Genomic DNA, 22658 nt, shown 5'->3' on the forward strand with positions numbered 1-22658 from the left:
CTCTCTGTAATTTCACCAACACATCATGCTACTTCTCACCTCCTTGCCTTTTAACTCACGTTGTCCTGTCTGCTTAATGATGCTTAAATTCAAATCTGAATTCAACAAATATTTACTGAGCTCCCAGTGGACAAAATTAGATACAGGTTCCTGATTTCAAGGAATAACATTTATACCCATAAAATATCACGGTATGGTAGAGCTCATTTATGTATCAAGGATTGTTTGTATTCATTCTCTCACTGATTCCTCACAACTGCTTTATGAGATAAATACAGTTATCCCATTCTGCAGATGAGGAATCACAGACTGAGCGAGGTTATGAATATTGCCCCGCTCAAAAAAGGTATATGATGACCCAAAACAGGAGTGTAATACTGAATGAACTACAGCATCCACATTGTTAGGCACAAACTCATAGTATCTCTCAAAGGACAAGATATATTCACAACAGATTTACAATATGGTACCATATAGAGTCAAAGCCATAAAAGCAGTCATAGGAGTACGTAGCATAAGATCAGAAGGAGAGATCTTTGAGGATATATTCTATGAGGATACTATGAAAAAGTAAAATTTAATTTGGCTACTAAGGGATAGGGAGGGTTTCCAAAATCTGGAAATAAAAAAAAAGACATAGAAATATGAAGGCAAATACATAAATACGTGTGTGTGTGTGTGTGTGCGCGCGCGTGTATGAGGCACTACATGTTTTGTATCAAATCTCTCTGCCTGAACACACAAGGGCTAAAGCAGGTACAAATCAAGCCAGCACAGTCCCTGAGAGAGGTAAAAACTTATGCATCTCTTTTCTGAACCTATGAAACATGGAAACAATGGATAATCACCAGAGGGAATATCCCATTAGGTTGGTGAAGTAAGGATTATGAGCGGGGGTGTTATAAAGCACTTGAAACTGAGCAATTATCCCTCCGTGTTTGTTTGTTTCTGAAATGCTTCCTCTTACCTCCACTTCTAACACTACTGCTATAGTCCAAAGTCCAAGCCACCATCTGTCTTTTGCCTGAATCACTGCACTAGTCCCTTACTAGCCTGCCAAAATTCATTCCTACCTCTCTTAAATTTGATCTACATGCTATAGCCACAGATTTCATTAGTCCTTGCTTAAAACTATTCAGTGGGTTTCTTATCACTGTTATTATGAAGACTCCACACTCTAACGTGGCCCTGAAGGCTAAACGATCTGATACTAACCTACCTCTATCGCCTAATCTATATGCATTTCCCAATCACTCTGCTCCAGCCATGCTGCCTTCTAATTCCAAGAACACACCCTTCTCCCTCTCTCTTTGGAACCTTCTCTCTATGTCTCAAATTTTTTTTCTCTGGTCCTCTTTAGCTCATTAACCATCCTTCAACTGTGACTTCCTCATGGCAGCCTCCTCTGACTGCTACCCCCAAATATATCATATACTTTTCCTATATGTGTATACTTCTGTAAAATACAGTTCCATAATTGGCAATCCTAAACGTAGGTAATTGCTTGATTAAAGCTTATCTTCCCTAATAAACTAAATTCTTGTGTAACATTCCACTGCGTCTTTAGTAATTAACATTGTGTCTTGGCTCAGAGTAGCTACTGAAGAAATACTTGTTGATTATTGAGTGAATGAAGGGACAGAACAAAAAGGGAAAGCCAAAATACAGTCAAGTGGATTGGGAACCAAGGAAAGTCAATTGAGGGGGACTTTGAAGTAGATGGAAAAAGCCATTCTGGAAGAATTCCCTGAGTCAGATAGTGTTCAGTTCTGAGTAGCAGCTTTTTATGCAGTGCCCATGGCTTCTGGCATGAGCATTCTGAGAAGAGTTGATAAAACTGACATGTTGCAAACAATCTGAGAATCATCTAAGAAGTTGCGTTCAGCTTGAATCCAGATCAGAAGCAAATTGTTCACAAAGGGAAGATTTCAAATATGAGCCTGAAAAGATATGACTTGGAGATAGACTGTAAAGCCCTTAAAAAACCAGACTTAAGAGTGTGAGTCCCATCTGTGCGCAGTTCTCAAGCACTTATAATTTTTGAGAAAGGAGCAATATGATCTAAATAGCATGTCAGGAAGATTGACCTGACAGTGGTAAATAGAGCAAATTATAAAGAGAGATCCTGAGAGACGTCAACTAAATGGCGGCGTGAGATGAGCCTCTGTAAAGCTCTCCTGGAATTTACAACTAATCGAACAACAATAACTCCACAAAGGACTCCCTGCACAGCAGACAGGCAAGATGAACAGGCCCTCTGCTGAATTCACCTAAAGGTGGGAGAATCGCGTGAGCGGGGGAGGAGGGAAGGGAGAAGTGCGGAGACGGAGCCAAGTGGGTGCAGGACGCAGACCTAGCTCAGTGCTCCGAGCTCGCTGCATCCCGGAACTACCACAGCTGCGGGAGAGGGAAGAACTCGGACTGCTAGGGCTCCACATACGACCCACAGGGCTGAGGGGGCAGCATATAACACAACTGAACCCAACGCTCACGGCAGTGACCTCAGAGCAAAGATTGAGGGAAGAAGGCTGAAAACAGTGGTTTAAGCCCTCACTGCCGAGCAGAGAACAGAAGCCTTAGGCGCTGTGACTAGCCGCCCCCTCCCTACTATCCCAGAGCTCGCCCTGCCCCCACCTGCCAGGTGCTAGAAGTGGAACAGTAGCAGAGTCAGATCAAAAGAACAGAATATTGCCTATTCTGAGAACTATGGACCGCAGACACAGATTCGCAACCCAACGAGTTCCGACAAAAGGGAGGGAGCTGTGGAAGCAGGACTGGCTGTGGTGGTGGTCGCCGCCATTGCTCTGGGCCACCTCTAACAATTCACCCTGCACCTGGCCCCAACTATCTGGGAGAATCCCTGCAGGAGTAAACAGAACTGCTGAAACATACGGGCTCTGAATCTAGTGCAGGAAGAGCTTTAGAACTTCAAAAGCTCTCCGCATACCCACATGGACACTGCATCTTGTGACCCAGGCGAACTATTAACAGAGGAGAACCCGTCTCCCAGGGAATCCCCCCATTGTGTAAGAAGCTGGAATAGTGCAGAGAAAACATAGCACTACCGTGTGAGAGAGAGAAAAAAGGATGCAGTCGGAGAGAAAATAAAACATTCTGCCAACAAGTACTGGAAAACAAAAGAAAGAACTCTTCCTATCAACCTGTTACAGAAACAACTCCTGTAGATGTCTAGGAAGAGAAATAATAAATCAGTAATTGCCATGAATAACCAAGGCAACAAGACAGCTCAGAAAGAAAGTGGAAGGTCTCCAGAAAAGGAACTTAAAGGTATGGAAATATGTGACTTAAATGACAGAGAATTCAAGATTGCAGTTCTGAAAAAACTCAACGAGATGCAAGAAAACACAGAAAGGCAGTTTAATGAACTCAGAAACACAATCAAAGAACAACATGAGCATTTTATGAAATAGATTGAAATTTTAAAAAGAACCAAATAGAATTTCTGGAGATAAAGAACTCAATAGAAGAAATTAAGAATGAAATAACCAGCTTAGGCAGTAGAGTTGACCAGATGGAGGAAAGAATCAGCGACATTGAAGATAGAAAGCAGGAAATTACACAGCTGGAAGAAGAAAGAGACTTGAGACTTAAAAGAAATGAAAGAACTCTACAAGAACTTTCTGATTCCATCAGAAAGAGCAATATAAGAATAATGGGCATACCAGAAGGTGAAGAAAGAGAGAAGGGAACAGAGAATATATTCAAACAAATTGTTGACAAGAATTTCCCAAACTTATGGACAAAACTGGATCCTCGAATCCAAGAAGCATAATAGAATAACTAATTACCTCAATCCCAACAGGCCTTCTCCAAGACATGTTGTATTGAAGCTGCCTAAAATCAATGACAAAGAAACAATCCTCAAGGCAGCCAGGGAAAAGAAGATGCTAACCTACAAAGGAAAGCCCATTAGATTATCATCAGATTTTTCAGCAGAAACTCTACAAGCCAGGAGGGAGAGGAACCAAATATTCAAACTATTGAAAGAGAGAAATTATGAGCCAAGAATAATATATCCAGCAAAGATAGCCTTAGCTATGAAGGAGGAATAAAGACCTTTCCAGACATACAGAACCTAAGGGAACTTTCTAATACAAGACCTACACTACAAGAAATACTAAAGGAAGCTATTCAACCACCATCAACAGGGACAATTTGTGGCAACACAGAAAGGGGGAGAGTAAAGGCCTGAACTGGAATATGGGAATGGAGAGAGCAAGCATGTTGAAGAAAATGGAATACTCTAAATATCAAACTTTCTTTTACATAAACTTAAGGGTAACCACTCAGAAAAAAATCCAGAACTGAAATGTATACTGTAATAAAAGAAGAAACGGAGGGAAACATCATAGCATACCACCACCCAGAAAGAATAGACAACAACAAAAAGGTAAAGAAACAATGGAGACACAGCCTTGCAAGAAAACAAAAGATAGAATGAAAGGAAATCCTCACATATCAATAATCACCCTAAATGTAAATGGACTGAACTCACCAAAAAACGGCACAGAGCAGCAGATTGGATAAAAAAACTAAACCCAACCATATGCTGTCTCCAAGACACACATCTCAGCTACGAGGACAAGCATAGACTCAAAGTGAAAGGGTGGAAATTGACACTCCAAGCAAATGGTACCCAGAGAAAATCAGGTTTAGCTATAATGATATCAGATAAAACAGACTTCAGGGTGAAAAAGATAACAAGAGACAAAGATGGACATTTCATAGTGGTAAACGGGACTACACAACAAGAAGACATAACAGTCATCAATATTTATGCCCCCAATCAGGGAGCACTGAAATATACCAAGTAACTACTAACAGAACTAAAGGGAGAAATTGACCAAAACACAAGTATACTACGGGACTTAAATACATCATTGACAGCTATGGATAGATCATCCAAACAGAAAATAAATAACGAAATAGCAGCCCTAAATGACACATTGGATGAAATGGACATAATTGACATATATAGAGCACTTCATCCTAAAATATGAGACTATACATTCTTTTCTAGTGTACCTGGAACATTCTCAAAAATAGACCATATATTGGGAAATAAAATCAGCCTCAGCAATTTAAGAAGATTGAAATCATACCAAGCATATTCTCTGATCACAAGGCTTTGAAATTGGATATTAACTGCAAAAAGGAAGCAGGAAAAAACACAAATACATGGAGATTAAACAACATCCTTTTAAAGAATGACTGGGTTAAAGAAGAAATTAGAGGAGAGATCAAAAGATACATAGAAACAAATGACAATGAAAATACATCCTACCAAAATTTTGGGGATGCAGCAAAAGAAGTTTTAAGAGGGAAATTTATATCATTACAGGCCTATCTCAAGAAACAAGAAAAATCCCAAATAAATAACCTCATGTTACACCTTAAAGAACTAGAAAAAGAATAACAAGTGAAACCCAAGGTCAGCAGAAGAAAGGAAATAACAAATATCAGAGCAGAACTAAATGAAATACAAAACAAAAAGACAATAGAAAAAAATTAATGTGACGAAGAGCTGGTTCTTTGAAAAGATTAACAAAATTGACAAACCCTTGGCTAGACTCACTAAGATAAAAAGAGAGAAGACACTAATTAACAAAATCAGAAATAAAAAAGGGGAAGTTATCACAAACACAGAAATACAAAGGATCATCCAAGAGTACTATGAAGGACTATATGCCACTAAATTCAATAACCTAGAAGAAATGGACAAGTTCTTAGAAATGTATGGCCTTCCAAGGCTGAACCATGAAGAACTGGAAAATCTAAACAGACTGATCACCAGTAACAAAATTGAATCAGTCATCCAAAACCTTCCCAAAAGCAAAAGTCCGAAACCAGATTCCTTCACTAATGAATTCTACCAAACCTTCAAACAGGATCTAATACCAATCCTGCTCAAACTCTTCCAAAAAATTGAAGAAGAGACAGTACTCCCTAACTCATTTTATGAGGCCAACATTACCCTGATACTAAAACCTGGTAAGGACAACACAAAAAAAGAAAACTACAGACCAATATCTCTGATGAATACAGATGCAAAAATCCTAAACAAAATTCTAGCAAATCGAATACAACAATGCATTAAAAAGATTATTCATCACGACCAACTGGGGTTCATCCCTGGGGCACAAGGATGGTTCAACATCCGCAAATCCATCAATGAGATACATCACGTAAACAAAATAAAGAACAAAAATCATATGATTATATCAATTGATGCAGAAAAAACATTTGACAAGATACAACATCCATTTATAATTAAAACACTTAATAAAATATGTATAGAAGGAAAATAACTTCACATAATAAAGGCCATATATGACAAGCCCTCAGCTAATCTCATAATTAATGGTGAAAAACTGAAGCCCTTTTCTGTACGTTCAGAAATACGACAGGGCTGTCCCCTATCACCTCTGCTTTTCATAGTGTTGGAAGTCCTTGCCAGAGCAATCAGGCAAGAAAAAGAAATAAAAGGCATCCAAATTGGGAATGAAGAAGTTAAATTATCACTCTTTGCAGATGACATGATGCTATATATAGAAAAGTCTAAAGACGCCACCAAAAAGCTATTAGAAACAATCAACGAATACAGTAAAGTTGCTGGCTACAAAATCAATGTACAAATGTCCATTGCATTCCTATATACTAACAATGAAATCTCAGACAAAGAAATACAAAAAACAATTAGTTTTGTAATTGCAGCAAAAAGAATAAAATACCTAGGAATAAATTTAACCAAGGATGTGAAGGACCGATATGCTGAAAACTATAAGACATTTTATAAAGAAATTGAAGAAGACACAAAGAAATGGAAAGACATTCCATGCTCATGGATTGGAAGAATCAAAATAGTTAAAATGGCCATATTACCCAAAGCCATATACAGATTTAATGCAATCCCCATCAAAATCTCAATGGCCTTTTTTAAAGAAATAGAACAAAAAAATCATCAGATTTGTTTGGAACCATAAAAGACCCCGAATAGCCAAAACAATCTTAAGAAAAAAGAACAATATTGGAGGTATCACACTCCCTGACTTTAGCTTGCACTACAGGTCTACAATAATTAAAACAGCATGGTATTGGCAGAAAAACAGAAACAGAGACCAATGGAATAGAATTGAGAACCCAGAAATAAAACCACATAAGTATGGACAGATAATTTTTGACAAAGAAGCTAAATGCATACAATGGAGGAAGGACAGCCTCTTCAATAAATGGTGCTGGGAGAATTGGATAGCCACGTGCAAAAGAATGAAACTGGACTGCTATCTGTCACCATGTACGAAAATTAATTCAAAATGGATCAAAGACTTAAGCATAAGACCTGACACTATAAACTGCATAGAAGAAAACATAGGTACTAAATTTATGGACCTTAAGTTCAAAGAGCATTTTATGAATTTGACTCCAAAGGCAATGGAAGTAAAAGCTAAAATAAACAAATGGGACTATATGAAATTTCAAAGCTTCTGCACAGCAAAAGAACCATCGACAAAATAAAGAGGCAACCAAATGAATGGGAGAAGATTTTTGCAAACAGTGCCTCTGATAAGGGTCTAATATCCAAAATTTCCAAGGAACTCATGCAACTCAACAACAATAAAACAAACAACCGAATTGAAAACTGGGCAGAGGAGCTGAAGAGACATTTCTCCAAAGAGGACATATAAATGGCAAATAGACATATGAAAAAATTCTCAACATCACTAATCGTCAGAGAAATGCAAATAAAAACCACAATGAAATATCACCTCGCCCCAGTCAGAATGGCTATCATCAACAAGACAAAAATAGTAACAAGTGTTGGAGTGGCTGTGGAGCAAAAGGAACCCTCATACACTGTTGGTGAGAATGTAGACTGATGCAGCCGCTATAGAAGGCAGTGTGGAGGTTCCTCAAAAAATTACGAATAGAATTACCATATGACCCAGCAATCCCTCTCCTGGGTATCTACCCAAAAAATCTGAAAACATTTATCCATAAAGACACGTGTGCTCCGATGTTCATTGCAGCTTTGTTTACGGTGGCCAAGACATGGAAACAACAAAAATGTCCTTCAATTGATGAATGGATAAAGAAGCTGTGGTATATATACACAATGGAATACTATTCAGCGGTAAGAAAAGATGATATAGGAACATTTGTGACACCATGGATGGATCTTGAGAGTATAATGCTAAGCGAAATAAGTCAGACAGAAAAAGCAGAGAACCCTATGATTTCACTGATATGTGGTACATAAACCAAAAACAACAAAAGAACAAGACAAACAAATGAGAAACAAAAACTCATAGACACAGACAATAGTTTAGTGGTTACCATAGGGTAAGGGGGATGGGGGGTGGGTGATGAGGGTAAGGGGGATCAAATATATGGTGATGGAAGGAGAACTGACTCTGGGTGGTGAATATACAATGGGATTTATAGATGATGTAATACAGAATTGTACACCTGAAATCTATGTAATTTTCCTAACAATTGTCACCCCAATAAATTAAAAAAAAAGAAAAAGAAGAATGGCATGAGTTTGGAGAAGTCAGAAGTGGCGAAGTCTGTTGATGCCAGCCCCAGCACGACTCTACTTTGTACAATAAGTCCATCCCATTGGTAGAACTGACCAAAAGTAATATGTTTTTCAATAAATCCTCATTTCCAATTAAAAAGAAAATAAAAATAAAGAGAGATCCTAGTTTGGGGAACTTTGCAATTGTTCAGAAATAAGCTGAAAAGAGGCTGTTCTAGAGTGATAGAAGTGCATATATAAAGAAAAAGAAAAATACAAATGTCATTTTGAAGGATGACTCAACAGGACTTAAAACATACTTCCTATACTATAATGGGTAAGAGCCCAGTCTTCAGAATCAGACCACTGTGGGTTCAAGTCTCACCTTTACCACTTACCAGCTGTGCTACTTTGGCAAGTTCAGTTTACTTATCTGTATAACGGGGCAAGACTTGTATCTGCATCAGAGAGTTACTGGAAAGAATCAATAAACATCAAAATAAACTGCTTAGCACAATGCCTGGTCGTGGTAAACTATCAATCAACATCAACTATGCTTTCAAGCTAAGCAGAGGGGGCACAGTGATGGCATGCCAGGAACTTATTTTTGGTGGACACATCTTTATGTCACAAAAAGATAGCCACCTATTGTAAAGCGTTAACTCCTGTTCTGGCTTCTGATTTGGAGTCATGCCAAACACAACCTGGGTCTGCCTCTTTCAGAGACCTTATTCTTCAAGCTGCTTAAGTCATTTCTAACTTACACTTTCAACATTTATTTCCAACTTGCTCTCTTACTCTCATGCTACCCCCCTTGATATAATCCTAGATGCTAAACTTGGAGGCCAACCCTCCGTGGCTAAATACACCACTGCTCTCTTCCCAAGAAATGTCAGAAAGATTGTGTGGCAAGCAAATGAAATGTTAAACTCGGTTTTTAAGAGTTAACAGAGAGTGATTTTTTTTTTCTCTCCAAGGATAGGTAATAGCATCAGATTCTGAAATTAAGCACAGCAGGAAGAAAGAGACTGCATAGATTTCACAGAGTATCACAGGCCTCTGCAATAAAGCACTTAAAAATGCCTTGTATTGCTAATTCTTTACACAATCTCCTTTTATTTCCCAAGCAGTATGCGGGGCTTGAGCCATGAGACGTGCATTGATGTTAACATTAAACTGTTTGAATTACAGCCATTTTTTTCTACTGAAACTCCTGTTAGGTTTAGAATTACTTTTTACCGTTTCTTCCCCCAAATACATTTTTACAGCCTGACTTTCCACATCAAATGAATGGTTACCTCTTTTAACAATGCTGAGCCCTCCTTTGAAGTCATTACCTTAGCAAACATCCTTCCCTTCAAGATTCCAATAACTGGACCTTGAAATATATAGAAAGTCTGCCAACTTACAGGTTGCTGATCCCTTATCACTGGGAATTCAAAGTGAACGAGGGCAACTGTCTTTCAATTTCCCAACTCCACACCCCCAGGCCCAAGTCAATACTTACCACTCACTGATGGAAGTATCCAGCAAATACTCATTAAATAGCCAGCATCAGCAAGGCACAGTGCTAAGCACCCTCGTCAGTTTTCAAAACAGTAAAATGAAAAGTGGCATTAGCAGCAAAGCATGGCTTGGCGAAAGGGACACAATTGGATAGAAACTTTACTAAACTCTAAATAAACTAGAGTTTAGTAAAGTTTAGAAATGTGCAGTTTTATGAAGATTTGCTATTTTCATGATCATCAATCCACTGGTTAGCATTTATAAAATTTTTCTCTCTTTACAAGATATTTTGGTATCATTTAAAAGCTTTCTTTTCTAGTTCATGCGGATTGTTCAATAAATATTTATTGAGTACTACCATGTTTCCCCAAAAATAAGACCTAGCCGCACCATCAGCTCTAATGCGTCTTTTGGAGCAACAATTAATATAAGACCAGGTCTTATACAATAAATATAACATAATATAACATAATGTAATGTAATGTAATAATATGGGGTCTTACATTAATTTTTGCTCCAAAAGATGCATTAGAGTTGATGGTCTGGCAAGGTCTTATTTTTGGGGAAACAAAGTATGATCATATGGAGAGCAAATCAGACTCCAAAGCTGCCCTCATGCAGTAATTGCTTCTCCCAAGATAATACATACAAAAAGTAGCCTGATGATTTGATACCATGCAAACCTCAGGTTTGTTTTTTTGCATTGCTTATTAGTATATATGAAGGTCCTTTCCTGTAAGCACCATATTAGCCTAATTAAAACCTTGTCCTTGTCTAATCTCACTAGGATTCCTTTTCAGCATACTCTTTCTCGACTTCTTTCTCCACAATAATAATCATCAGCTATTCTAATCTATTTTCCGCATGTTACACTTTTCCTCTGTTTTTACTCATTCATTAAACAAAGGTCTTTAAGTACCTACTGTGTGTCAGACATCGTTTCAGTATTTGGGCTACAGAGCTGGATAAATAAATCAACTTCTGGTCTTCAGTTTACTTAGCCACCTTAGATTTGTGCTGTTAGAAAGTTTTTTCCAAGACTAGAATGCACATAACTGCAACCCTTACCCATACCCCGACCTATTTTGTGTCAGGTCCCCTCTCGACTTTAAGCATGCTAATGTTCTATATAGTCAAATTTACTAGAGGTTCTTTAAATTTTATTTCAAAACTCCTAAAACCACATCATCCAAAAAGTCTTTCTAGCAATCGAACAATCAATCAGTAGTGCTTTACCGTGGCACTGCCACTACTCTTTCAGCATCTTACTATAATTCCATATGCCATAGATATCACTACCAAACGAAATCAATAAAAATTTTTATCACTGATTCTCAAACTTTTATGCATGAAAGAATTGCCAGTCATGCTTGTTAGGAATGCAGGGTCACAGGGCTTCCACCACAGAGAATCAGGTTCCCCAATTCTGAGTGGAGGGCAAAGAAGTAGATTTTTAACAACATCCCAAGTGGTTTTCAACTAGGTGATTGGGTGATCACCTTTAAGAAACACTGTTCTATAATCTCCATTGACGTCAGCTCTTATGTACCCAGAATCTCTTCTTCACATCAGAAAATATTTCTTATGAAGTAAAATTTAAGCAACATGCATCTGTATGTTCAGTAAATCTTGTTTCGGTTAATAAATGGATCAGCGGGTATTTGATCATAACTGACATTTAGAAATTACTTGACAGTTCAGGCATCATTTTCAGTGACCACCTCTCACCTGTCCCTCCCAACTATCCCGTATGGTTAGACAGACAGGCATGGTTAGTGCTCCCATTTTCTAGATAGGCACCCCACACCAGTGTCTTGGCCACAGCATGATCGAAAAGAGTATAGGGGCCGGCCCAGTGGCTCAGGCAGTTAGAACTCTACGCTCCTAACTCCGAAGGCTGCCAGTTCGATTCCCACATGGGCCAGTGGGCTCTCAACCACAAGGTTGCCAGTTCAATTCCTCAAGTCCTGCAAGGGATGGTGGGCTCCGTCCCCTGCAACTAGCAACGGCAACTGGACCTGGAGCTGAGCTGCGCCCTCCACAACTAAGACTGAAAGGACAACAACTTGACTTGGAAAAAAGTTCTGGAAGTACACACTGTTCCCCAATAAAGTCCTGTTCCCCTTCCCCAATAAAATCTTAAAAAAAAAAAAAAGAGTATAAATGGTGGAGTCAAAAAGACAGAAACCCAGGAAATGATTCTCCTGCTCATTAACTGAGGAAAATGAGCAAGCATCTGACCCATTGAAGCTTGTCTGCCCATCTGTAGAAAGGGGATAATACCCTTCTCAGTGGTGGGCTGTGAGGATTAAACAAGATTATCCATGTAAGGCACCTAGCACGGTGCCTGGAACATAGTCAACACTCAACTGCTGTTACTTTTCTCACTTCCCCATCATGCAGGGCTGAGTTGAATCAAAATGAAGCTGGGTTTGCAAGATATGTTGGCTCAGCAATCATTTATTCTGTTACTGCCCTGTTTCAAGCATCATGATTGTGCCAGGGATACAACAGTGCGCTTAGGGAGCTTTCCTTCTAAGTGTTTTGTCACCTTGTGGTTACCTGCTTTCAAACCAGGCAGCGATGTATTTGGCACACCTTTCACACCTCACTTCATCCAGTGAGATTAACACAATGCAGAGTTGTCAACGGTACCATGAGAATCAAGACCTCGTGGCAAGAGAAAGGTTTAAAAAAGCCCCGTAAGCAGTGATAGGGAAAGGGGGAGGCAGGGAAGGTAGAGTATTTGGGCTGGGGGGCTGAGGAAGTCCCTAGAAATAAATAGCGGGCCCACTAATTTTTTTTACATACTGATAGATTTGCTTATTTGCTTAGTGTGCATTAAAGCTATCACTTTATTTCCTGATTTAACATAGAAAAGACACTATTATTCTAATAGTGAAGGTATGATGGAAAGGAGGCTGAGAGAGTGAAGTAAGAAAAGTCAAGGCAGAATTATAAGAAACAGTATGCACTTGTTCAAAAGCCGTGTCCAGTGCAAGAGTAAATGAGACACATATGACAGCCTGCCAACACAGCATAGTAACAGCTCACATCCTAAGAACTTACAGGCAAACCTCAGTCAGCTCCTGATAGGACACATCAAACAACTTCAGCTTTCAGCAGCTCCGAATTACACCAGGAAATCTTAGCCGACATCGGATTTGAGGGCAGGCCCTAACCCAGAATGGAGAATGGAATGGACCAGCAACTGCTATACAGAGGATGTAAAGCCTGGCTCAGCAGAGTTAAGTCAGAAGTTTAGTGAGCAATGGCATCTAGGAAACATGCTGTCAAAAGTACTAACATCTTTTTCTTTTTTTTTTCCTTACAAATGTTAAGTTCGTCAGCCTTTTTAACCAGTGACATTGAAGTAACCAGCACTCGCTATTTGGGGAAAACTGTGCCAGAGCCTCACAGTAAGCAGTCTTTATCCTGGGCACAGATTCCCCAGAGGGGTCACTTGTCTGAGGAATGTGTCAAAAATTAGCTCTCTTTTCCTGCCTCCTACCCTCCTTGGATTTTGAAGTTGTCCCAGTGCCAGTTTCCCACAGTACAACACACAGAACCACCTAAAAAGTGGGGCCCAAATACCAGTGGTCTCATGAATCCCCCTTGAAAGTAACATGCTAAGTCATTATCTTACATTCAAAAAAAATGCTCCCTAGTCTGCACAGGATTGCTCTCCACGACATTACTAAGAATCAGTCTGAGTGACTCTAAGTGACAAGGTCTTCATCCTCCACTGCAACTGCCTGTCCCCCCCATGCTGGCCCCCCCAAAAATAGCAACAACTCAATTCTCGATCCAGTAACGTCTGTTCTCAGAGGTTGTTCTCCCAGTGGGTAGAAGAATGAACTGCTTGCTGCAATGCCACCAGCTCCTCTACAGTTCCTTTTAATTTAAAGTTACAACAGGAGGGAAGAAAAGAGACTTTCTATTAAGGGACAACTCCCTGAAGGGTCTCTTAGCTGACAATTGAAGGACTGCTCATGGCAGTGATCAAACCGAAGGCAACAAAGTGCTAGTGGCTCTGTGACTCATCACAGCAGGAGCTCGCGCTGAGGGCCACTTGAGTTCAGTGCTTTGTGGCGCGGCAAGTTGGTTTAGGAACAGGAACACAGGGGAGTGAAGACTGGCAAGGTGTTTGAGGCTCAAGATAAAATGCAGACTTACAGTGCAAGTTGCTTCTCAACTGACTAGGAAGCCTAGAGGGGTAAGGAAAGGCAGAGAACATTCCGTGGTGCTTTAAGCCACATTACCTGAAGACAGTCAAGGTCAGTTGGTCTACCTTTTGTATGGTTTATAACCTGCTAAAAACAAGGATTGAAGCATGAGAAATTAATTGTGCCATATTTAAAAGACACGCACTAAGGATGTTTGCTTGCATGAACAAAATGCCTTCTAATTAAATGAAATATCAGTTGTTCAAATATATTTACGATCACCGGATACAATTCAACTATACCTCTCACTTGCATTTTATAAGTCCATTAAACAGAGTACAATACATATATTGAGCATTTCCTCTGTGCCATGCATGGTACTACAGATTTATATATAATCTCATATAACCTCATTTAATCTTGACTAGAACTCCATGAGGTGATACTATCATTGTGCTTATTTTACAGTGGAGGAAAATAAAGCTTCAGAGAGCTGAAAAAAAAAAAAAAAATCCAGGTCTTTCTTTAATGGTAGGCCCGCTCAGATCTCCTGTTGCGAGAATATAATGGACTCAGTGCCCCACCTGCTGCCTCTACATCTCTAGCACCATTTGAGCACCAAGGCCATTCTTCCAGGGGGCTGCTCCCAGCCAATGACTGAGCCCAGTGGGGCTGAAAATGCAGGCCATTCCTTGGAGACAGAGGACTCCTCCCATGGCTTTCTCTCTAGCTAAACCTTTCTTGAACTGTGCTACAGTCAGCTTCTTCCTACTAGATCCTCCTTCCTTCCTTCCACCTCTCCTTGCATAACTGTCAAACCTGGATCAGTGGAAAGGCTGTCCTAGCCTTCTCCTGCTCTCGCCCTGCCCCCCATAACCTTGTTACACGTCTAATTCCATCTTAACATCGGCTTCTTGAGGGACCCAAATTAATGGAATAACCAAAGCATTTATTTGCTTTTTTAAAAAGCCTTTCCTTTATTTTTGGTCAGCTGTACTTACGGATAAATTTTCTCTGTACCACTGGGAAGATAAAACAACCACTAATTTCTCCATGTTAGTATTATGTATCATCTCTCCAAAAAGGCAATGGTATATTTATTGTGCCTTTCTCCTTGCACCCAATTTAAACAAACAAACCTATAATATTCTCTTTGAAGGAACTGTTGACTCCATAGGGCAAAATATTGCAAAGTCAGATTTATTTATTTTTCCAAGTGGAATTTCTCTCTATCCACATGCACTATAACTTAACATAACCCAGAGGTGGATAATTATTAGTGGAAAAAATAACAATAAATTTCCACTAGTTTATATCTGTAATGGGAAATCAAAAGGAGACTAAGAAGATAAATCTACAATTAAGTCCTAACGTGTTTGTTTGCTTTTACCTATTATATAGGATGAAATGTTAATTACTGAAGGTACATTTATATGAATAAAAGATAGAATTCACACTTGCACCAAATACAGCATCTTAATAAAACCACATTGTCAGAGATCATATATAGATGTTAATTGAATCACTATTTTAAAGCGTTGATCTCAGCCTCAAGAAAGTGATATGTTTTTCTTCCTAGACTCAAAAAAGTTCAAAACAAGTACAAAATGAAATTTCAAACATTATTAATGATCAAAAAGACGTGGCTGGAAGAAGGAAATAGTGTAGCTAACATTTATTGAGCACCTAGTTCATGACAGACCCCACGCTAGGAATTTGACATACAGTATCTAGTGTGATCCATGCATATCCCTGTAAGAAACAAACATTACAATCTCCAGCATTAGAGGTTAAGAAAAGGGGCAGAGTACCAAATGTTAAGAACTCCAAGTGAAGTCTTGGAAAAATTATAAACACACCTAAACTGAGTGCTCCAAAAATCTAGTGGGATCGCCTCTTAAGCATCCTGGTTCTTTCCTGAATTTTCTACCTCCAAGGCTTTCATAGATTCTGTAGTGACAATGCAATACCTGAGCTTCCAGAGAATGCCAACTAGACATCAAACCAGAGCCCTCCCATCCTGTGGACTGCTGCACTATTTGCCCTCTTTGGACACGTGATACCACATAGTCATGAGGTAACTGAACGATGAGCAACTGAGCAGCAAAGATATACTCAGGTTTTCTTTTTCTTTTTTTTAACTTATAATGAATTTTTATCAATAAAGAATGAATGGACCTATACCTGTAGCATTCAATACCACCACCACTACCACTACTCCTGGAAATTCACTTTTTTCTGGGTGTTTTTTTATTTTTTAAGACTCAAATTTGTAACGGATTTTTATTCAATGTATTGTTTAAATGCATTCATTTTCAAAAAAAAAAAAAATGCTTTCATTTTCCCTCTAACTTTATCAATACGCTGCCACTACTGAATGTTATCCTTACCTGTAAGGACAGTGATTACTTGACTATAAGGTATGATTTGAATGGTACCGGAAAAAAAATCCCTATCTTTATAAATATTTCTTGTTGGCAGCTCCACTTGATACTTGTAATCTTCACAAATCTTTCTCTAAGGAATTAGGTGGTCGTGATAAAGTATAATAACAATAACAATAATAATGATATAATAACAATTAGTAAGAGAATTAAACCATAATAAGCTCTTAACACCTTTGAGTAATTTCTAAGCCAAAGGTTAAACTGAGCAAATGGGGCAGAAATTCAGAAGGGTCCATCAAAGCAAACTAGGCTATTATTAAGGGTCCATCCTGAAAAAGTTCAGGCCCCTGATCAGGAGAGCATTTGAAAGCACCCATGTAGACAGCTAGAGGGGTAGGGAATAACCCAAAAAGCATTTTCCCCCTTAATTTTAAAGACAAAGAAATTGAATATAGTAAAGTTTATTAACTAGTACATACCGACTAGAACATCCCCACATGGCACAGCTGAAAGTAACTAACAGTTCCTGAGTGTCTGCCCTACTACTGAGTCTTAATTAAGGGTTCCATTTCTTCCCCTTCAAATATAAAAATTCATTATTTTTAAGCAAAAGGTTAGATCCTTGCTTTATATTCTTAAGATTTTTATTCTACTACTGCTTAAGAACAACTATTCATGCAAATAAACTCTCGGTTTAATTGAAGATCATGAAATAACTTCCCTACGTCTAAAATCCTTCTAAATGTTAGGTATGAGTAATTATTTATGTTACATCACACACAGAAAATAAACAGCAAAGACCCCACTCACATTTGAAAATCATTTACCATTCCCACTCCCCAAACTTCCCCAAATGGGAAATGGAATAACAAGGCTGATCATAATTGGATTAAGAACTATAATTCTTTAATTCATTCATCAAATTGAGGCATTTGGAACAGTTTATTTACAAAGTTGTTTAGACAGTTTTGTGTAGTGTTTTTTAAGATAAACCAAAATGCCTTTCTGAAAGAAGTTTCAGATCCCAAATCATTAACATATGAAAACCAAATGTAGACAATTTACGAATGGGTGTTTTAAAACAATGTTTGGAACAAAATTGGACTTTTATTTTATTAACTATCTACAACTCTAAATGCAGGATATAGTTTATTTGAAACAGCCAAGCACTTTTTTCGCCTTTAAAATAAATCTACATTTCTCAGGCTAAAAAATTGTGATGAGTATGTCTGTGAGGGAACGCACTGACTTCACGTCTATATAAATAAGTTTTCCAGGTCACTCTCAAAACTCTAGAGAAAACTCTACCACTGGAGGTGATTAGATATTGGGTGAATCATCCAGGTTATGCTAATCAATCATATCCAGCAATTTTACCTGTTGGAAATCTAAACAGTGTTCAACAATGGAACTCTAAGTTATTTGAAATCTCGTATATTTTCGATTACGAAAAACAAGTTTTATCCTGCCCTGCATATCTTTTTTACATAATCTGAACATGCTTTCAGAATAATGATTGCCTATCACCCAGTAAAAGAATAGAGCTTTTTCAAGAAGATGGTATATCCTTTTAATCATTATATCACATTTTTCATTTGCTTTATAAGAAAAAATTATTCAAACATTAAAATTAATTCTTTTAAATAGAAAATGACATTTTAAACTCGCCCTACAGTTCGTGCCTTACCCGCAACCATACACACACACACACACACACACACACAAACCAAAAAAAGCAGAAGCCATCATATCTGAATATAAACTTCACTTCTTTGTTATTTATTATTTACTCCATATACTCCACAGATAACATCTTTATAAGTGTATATTCATTTTTTCCTTTTACAAAACCATGTGTCAGTCTAAACAGGATGTGCATTTACATGTATAGCACTAAGTTAACTTAAAATAAGTACTGGATCTCAAATGCCCCGCTATTTACCAAATACCTTTGAGAGTTCTGAATCCTGTATATAACATGCCATTCAACCAGAACTGTTTAAGCTCAACAGCAAAACTAGTACAGGGTTTCTGTATTAAGAGTCGGAGCTCTTTTTTTCCTACATTAAGCATTTACTCTTTCAGGTCTATGTAAAATTGGTTCAATATTATCCATTCAAAAAAGGCTACAAAAAGAGATTTTTAAAAACCCACAAGCAAATAAATTCTTCATGTATAAAGTTGTTAGAAGACCACTGGAAAGAAAAGAAAAAAAAAGAAAGAATTTCAAGCGAGTATGCTACTATATAATTAACACAAATAACTAAATAATTATGCACATCCCTTCCCACCCCCACAATTAAATGTTTTTTAAACAACTCATGTGATGAAAGATCTACCTTTTAGGCAAACAACAGCAATCCCTACCAGTTTAAGGATTTCAGGCCGTATTGCATCAGTTTTAAGTGATGCTTATGATTTTTATCTTGTATAGTTCTGAGGAATAATCAGTTGATGACATAATTTGCAGAACTTTGTACAATGCCTAAGAGAACTTTCAGAGTAAGTGCTTATGATTTTAAATCATTGTGGCTGAATTTATCTAGGCTTCAGTCTCAGAGCTATATTTAAATCAGGAAGAAGCACCCCCAGAAACTTTGTCACATGTAGCTGCATTTGAAACCAGATTCCTTCCCTATCACAGCTAACAGCAGTTCACATACAGCTGAATTCCTTCAAAATTAGACAGATCAAAATTCAGCAGTTCTGTGAAAACTAAGACATCATCCTCCTTTCAAATTCTATAAAAGTCAAACTTAAGAAAACATTTTCCTATGCTTTAAAAGCATCTGGTCCTTAACCTAATCACTCTTGGCAATCAAACCTCACTCCTGTAATCCTGATCAAAAACCGCTCTGCTTTTTCTGACTGAAATGCCCATTGCCTAGAATCTCCCACGCGCCTACTTCATTGGCCGGTTTTGTTTGCATGGATTTTTTTTTTTTTTTAAGGATACTAGGGGACATTATTTACGAGCATCAAGGAAACAAATCACTCTGTCTAGTCCCTTTGCAGATTCCCACACTTATTACCCAAAATCCCACAGATCTCCCTTGGTCTTGTCCTTGACTAAAGGACTTAGCTGAGCCCGAAGGAAGCCTCTGGGGAAATCCTCTCATGCCTTTCTTGACAAACTACTTTGGATATCTGGATCTGGTGAGGATCTCAACTGGGATAGAACAAATTCCTAAACTTTTGTGAAGTACAGTTGACTGCCTCCCAGAGTACCTGGGTTGGCTGACCCTGAGAATATCACTCTGCATATTCACAGAATTCCTCATTTTGACCTGCTTTAGTTGAGAAAGACTGAAATGAATTCACATTCAACCACACTGAATTTAGTCACAGAGGCCAACGTCTTCAGCTATTCACCAGGGTTAAAGTATTTATTAATGTATTTGCTTTGCAAAGTGTAAGGAAAATTAGTATTAAAATATGTAAATAGTGCTTCGCATATATCCGTGGGCAGCAGATCAATACGCAAGAAACTGCTGCTATCAAACGGAAACGTTTCCAAATCCAATTTGATTTCAACTGGTATGACCTCTTTTCCTTGCTTATTACTGTAGCCCCAAAGTGCAAGCGAGATTTCCCATACCTGCGCTTAAAGTGACACAACACGTGAGTGATCTTCACTTCGTACACTGAATGGGGGATGGGAGGGGGGCAAGTAGTTGCAATAAAATTAAAGCTTCCGGTCTCTGAAATCCCTTGAATCCTGAAGGATGAGACTAGTTTCCGAAATTCCGGGCGGGAGGGAGGGGGAGTGGTAGCGAGAGGAATTGCAGAAAGCGAAACAAAAAGACGAAAACGGGGAATATTAAGGTTGTGGGGTAGGTTGGGGGTCGCGTTTATATTCTCGGAAGGGTAAGAAGCTTTGTCCAACTTTTAGGCTCTGTCGTTTGGCGTTAGCCAAGGTGCACAGACTAGCCTAGGATTTTCCCTGCACTTCTGCTCTTATCTCTCATCACCACCTCCACCGCCACCACTTACAAAACAATACCGGCAACAGCACGCAGGCTCCCCAACAAAAATATAAAAGTTATCCCTTTCCTGAACTGGGTCCAAGCCCACACTTCAGGGTCTTCCCCCAACAGGCGACCCCCGAAGATGACAGGGCCACTTCAAGTCTCGAGCCGCCTCTCGCCTCTTCCTCACCCCCAGCCCAGTCCCCCTCCCTCTGTACTTGAGGAAACTCCGGTGGCGGCCCCCTCCCTCCTCAGCAGGCTCTCCAGCTGGAGCGGGGAACGAGTGCTGAGTGGCGGGTACCGCGCGCGGCTGAGGGGAGCTCTGCGCCTTGGAGGTCTGCCCACAACAACATCGGGACGAACAACAAAGTTAAAACGCTGCGTTTCACGCACCTTACCGGGTCTCCTTAATGTCTCCTCTGGCGTGGGATGCAAAGTGGCACAGTGGCGGGCTTGGGGGCCCCGGGAGGAGACTGGAGATGGGTTTTGGTGGCTCGCCTTTTTCACTCTGTGTGTGTGTCTGTGTGTGTCTGTGTGTGTGTGTGTGTGTGTGTGTGTGAGTTTGTGCGCGCGCGCGTCCCACTCCCCCAGTCTCTCGCTCGCTCGCGCTCCCCGTGTAGCTCTCAAGGACGAGGTGAAATCCCTTTGCTGGTCATGAGGCGGCTTCAGAGACAAACAACACAATGCGAGTGCAAATAACAAAAGGCAAAAAGACAGTAGGAACAATGGGGGAGGCGAGGGCAGCGCACCAGCCGGCGGTCACCGAGGCCCGGCGCCCGCCCCGGGGGGTGCGGCGAGGGCGGGGGCGGGCGCGAGGGGAGCGCTGGGGGCTCCGGCTCTCTCCAGGTCACCCCCAAGCTCCCGCACACCCACCCTGACCTCCTTCCTGCAGCTCGCCGCCCGGCCGCCCTTTCTGTCCATCCGAATGGAAGGAGCCCCAGAGTTTGCTTCCCTGTCTGCTGCAGAGTAACTAGATTGTAAATAACGCGGTGATTACCCACACCGTGCAGGAATGTTACAAAAAAAAAAAAAAAATCTGTCCTCCACTTAAAGGAGCGATAAAATGAAATGGCAGGAATGGAAGGAGCAGGGAGAGTGGGCTATCTCTAGATCTCGATGGAGATCTCGCCTATAAATACGCATTCATGTTCAGTCAAGTCCCCTTTGTCAACTTCTTGCTTGCTCTGGAACCTCACCCGTTGCCCTGTAACTGTGACCTGGGCCCCTTCTTGCCCCCACCCCTGTTTGCACACAGTAAAGCTCGCCGGGAGAGGACGCGTGGGGGTCTGCGGGTGTCCGCGGAACCTTGTGGGAGGAGAGCCGCTGTCTGCCCAGCGCGGAAGCTGGAGCCGCGAGAGGTTCGGTTTTTAAAGCGACCACTGCCTCCTCGAGCCCGGCTGGGTGGCCGCAGATCCCCGCCGCCGGCTCTTTGCACCCACCTACTCCTGGGTCTGGGGGGCAGGGAAGAAAAGTTTTTAGGCGCTCCCATCTCTGCCTCCGGGGTGCTTCAACTGGTTTTGTTTTGTGTGGGTGAAGCCAAAAAACCCAAAGCCGAAGAACCAAGGAATGATACTGGGGATGGAGGCGGGGAGGGAAGCTAGGTTCTGGGCGTCGAGTCCTGCGACGTTTGAGTTGGCACCTGAAGGCGAGAGAGAGAGAGACAGAGACAGAGAGAGAGCGAGAGACCCTCAGACTTACATCACTCTCGGAAGAAACTCCGTAGGTATTGCCCTGAGCAGAAGCGGTGGGGCTTAAGTGTGTGCTCTGACAGCTCCCGGACTGCTTCGGCGCTTATCTCTAAGAATCTTACTTTCATTGACTTAAAACAGCTGACGATTTGCCCGGAGGGGGGTGGGGTGGAGGGGTGGAATCCTATTAAATCTCAAACTAGGGTGGACGGAGGGCGGGAATCCCGACTATCTTCCTAGAACTGGTATCCAGAAAGTGGCGAGAGGAGGCGTCGCGAGGGAGGCAGTGGGTCTGGAGGAAAGCGTTGGAGAAAGGGCACTGAATCACAATACGAGCAACACGTTTCTTTTTCTCGGTGTTCCCTGCCTCTTCTCTAGCTTTAAACCGATTTAAATGTTCTCTT

The 22658-nt window shown here is 40.3% G+C and overlaps 1 protein-coding gene across 21 annotated transcripts in view; it reads right to left on the bottom strand.

The window, feature by feature from the left end:
- Positions 1-22409, bottom strand: part of SOX5 (SRY-box transcription factor 5) — a 944197-nt gene extending 921788 nt beyond the window's left edge. For 5 of the 21 annotated variants that reach the window (XM_081058276.1, XM_081058285.1, XM_081058284.1 and 2 more), the window contains exon 1: positions 20960-21124. The gene's annotated coding sequence lies outside the window, so the exon portion shown is untranslated. Of the gene's footprint in view, positions 1-20959; positions 21274-22264 lie in introns of those variants that run through there. The other 16 variants (XM_081058274.1, XM_081058270.1, XM_081058286.1 and 13 more) reach the window with 12 other exon arrangements.
- Positions 22410-22658: the final 249 nt, after the last annotated feature.

The sequence above is a fragment of the Rhinolophus hipposideros genome (genome assembly GCF_964194185.1).
Source record: "Rhinolophus hipposideros genome assembly, chromosome: 9".
In the NCBI taxonomy this organism is placed as follows: Eukaryota; Metazoa; Chordata; class Mammalia; order Chiroptera; family Rhinolophidae; genus Rhinolophus; species Rhinolophus hipposideros.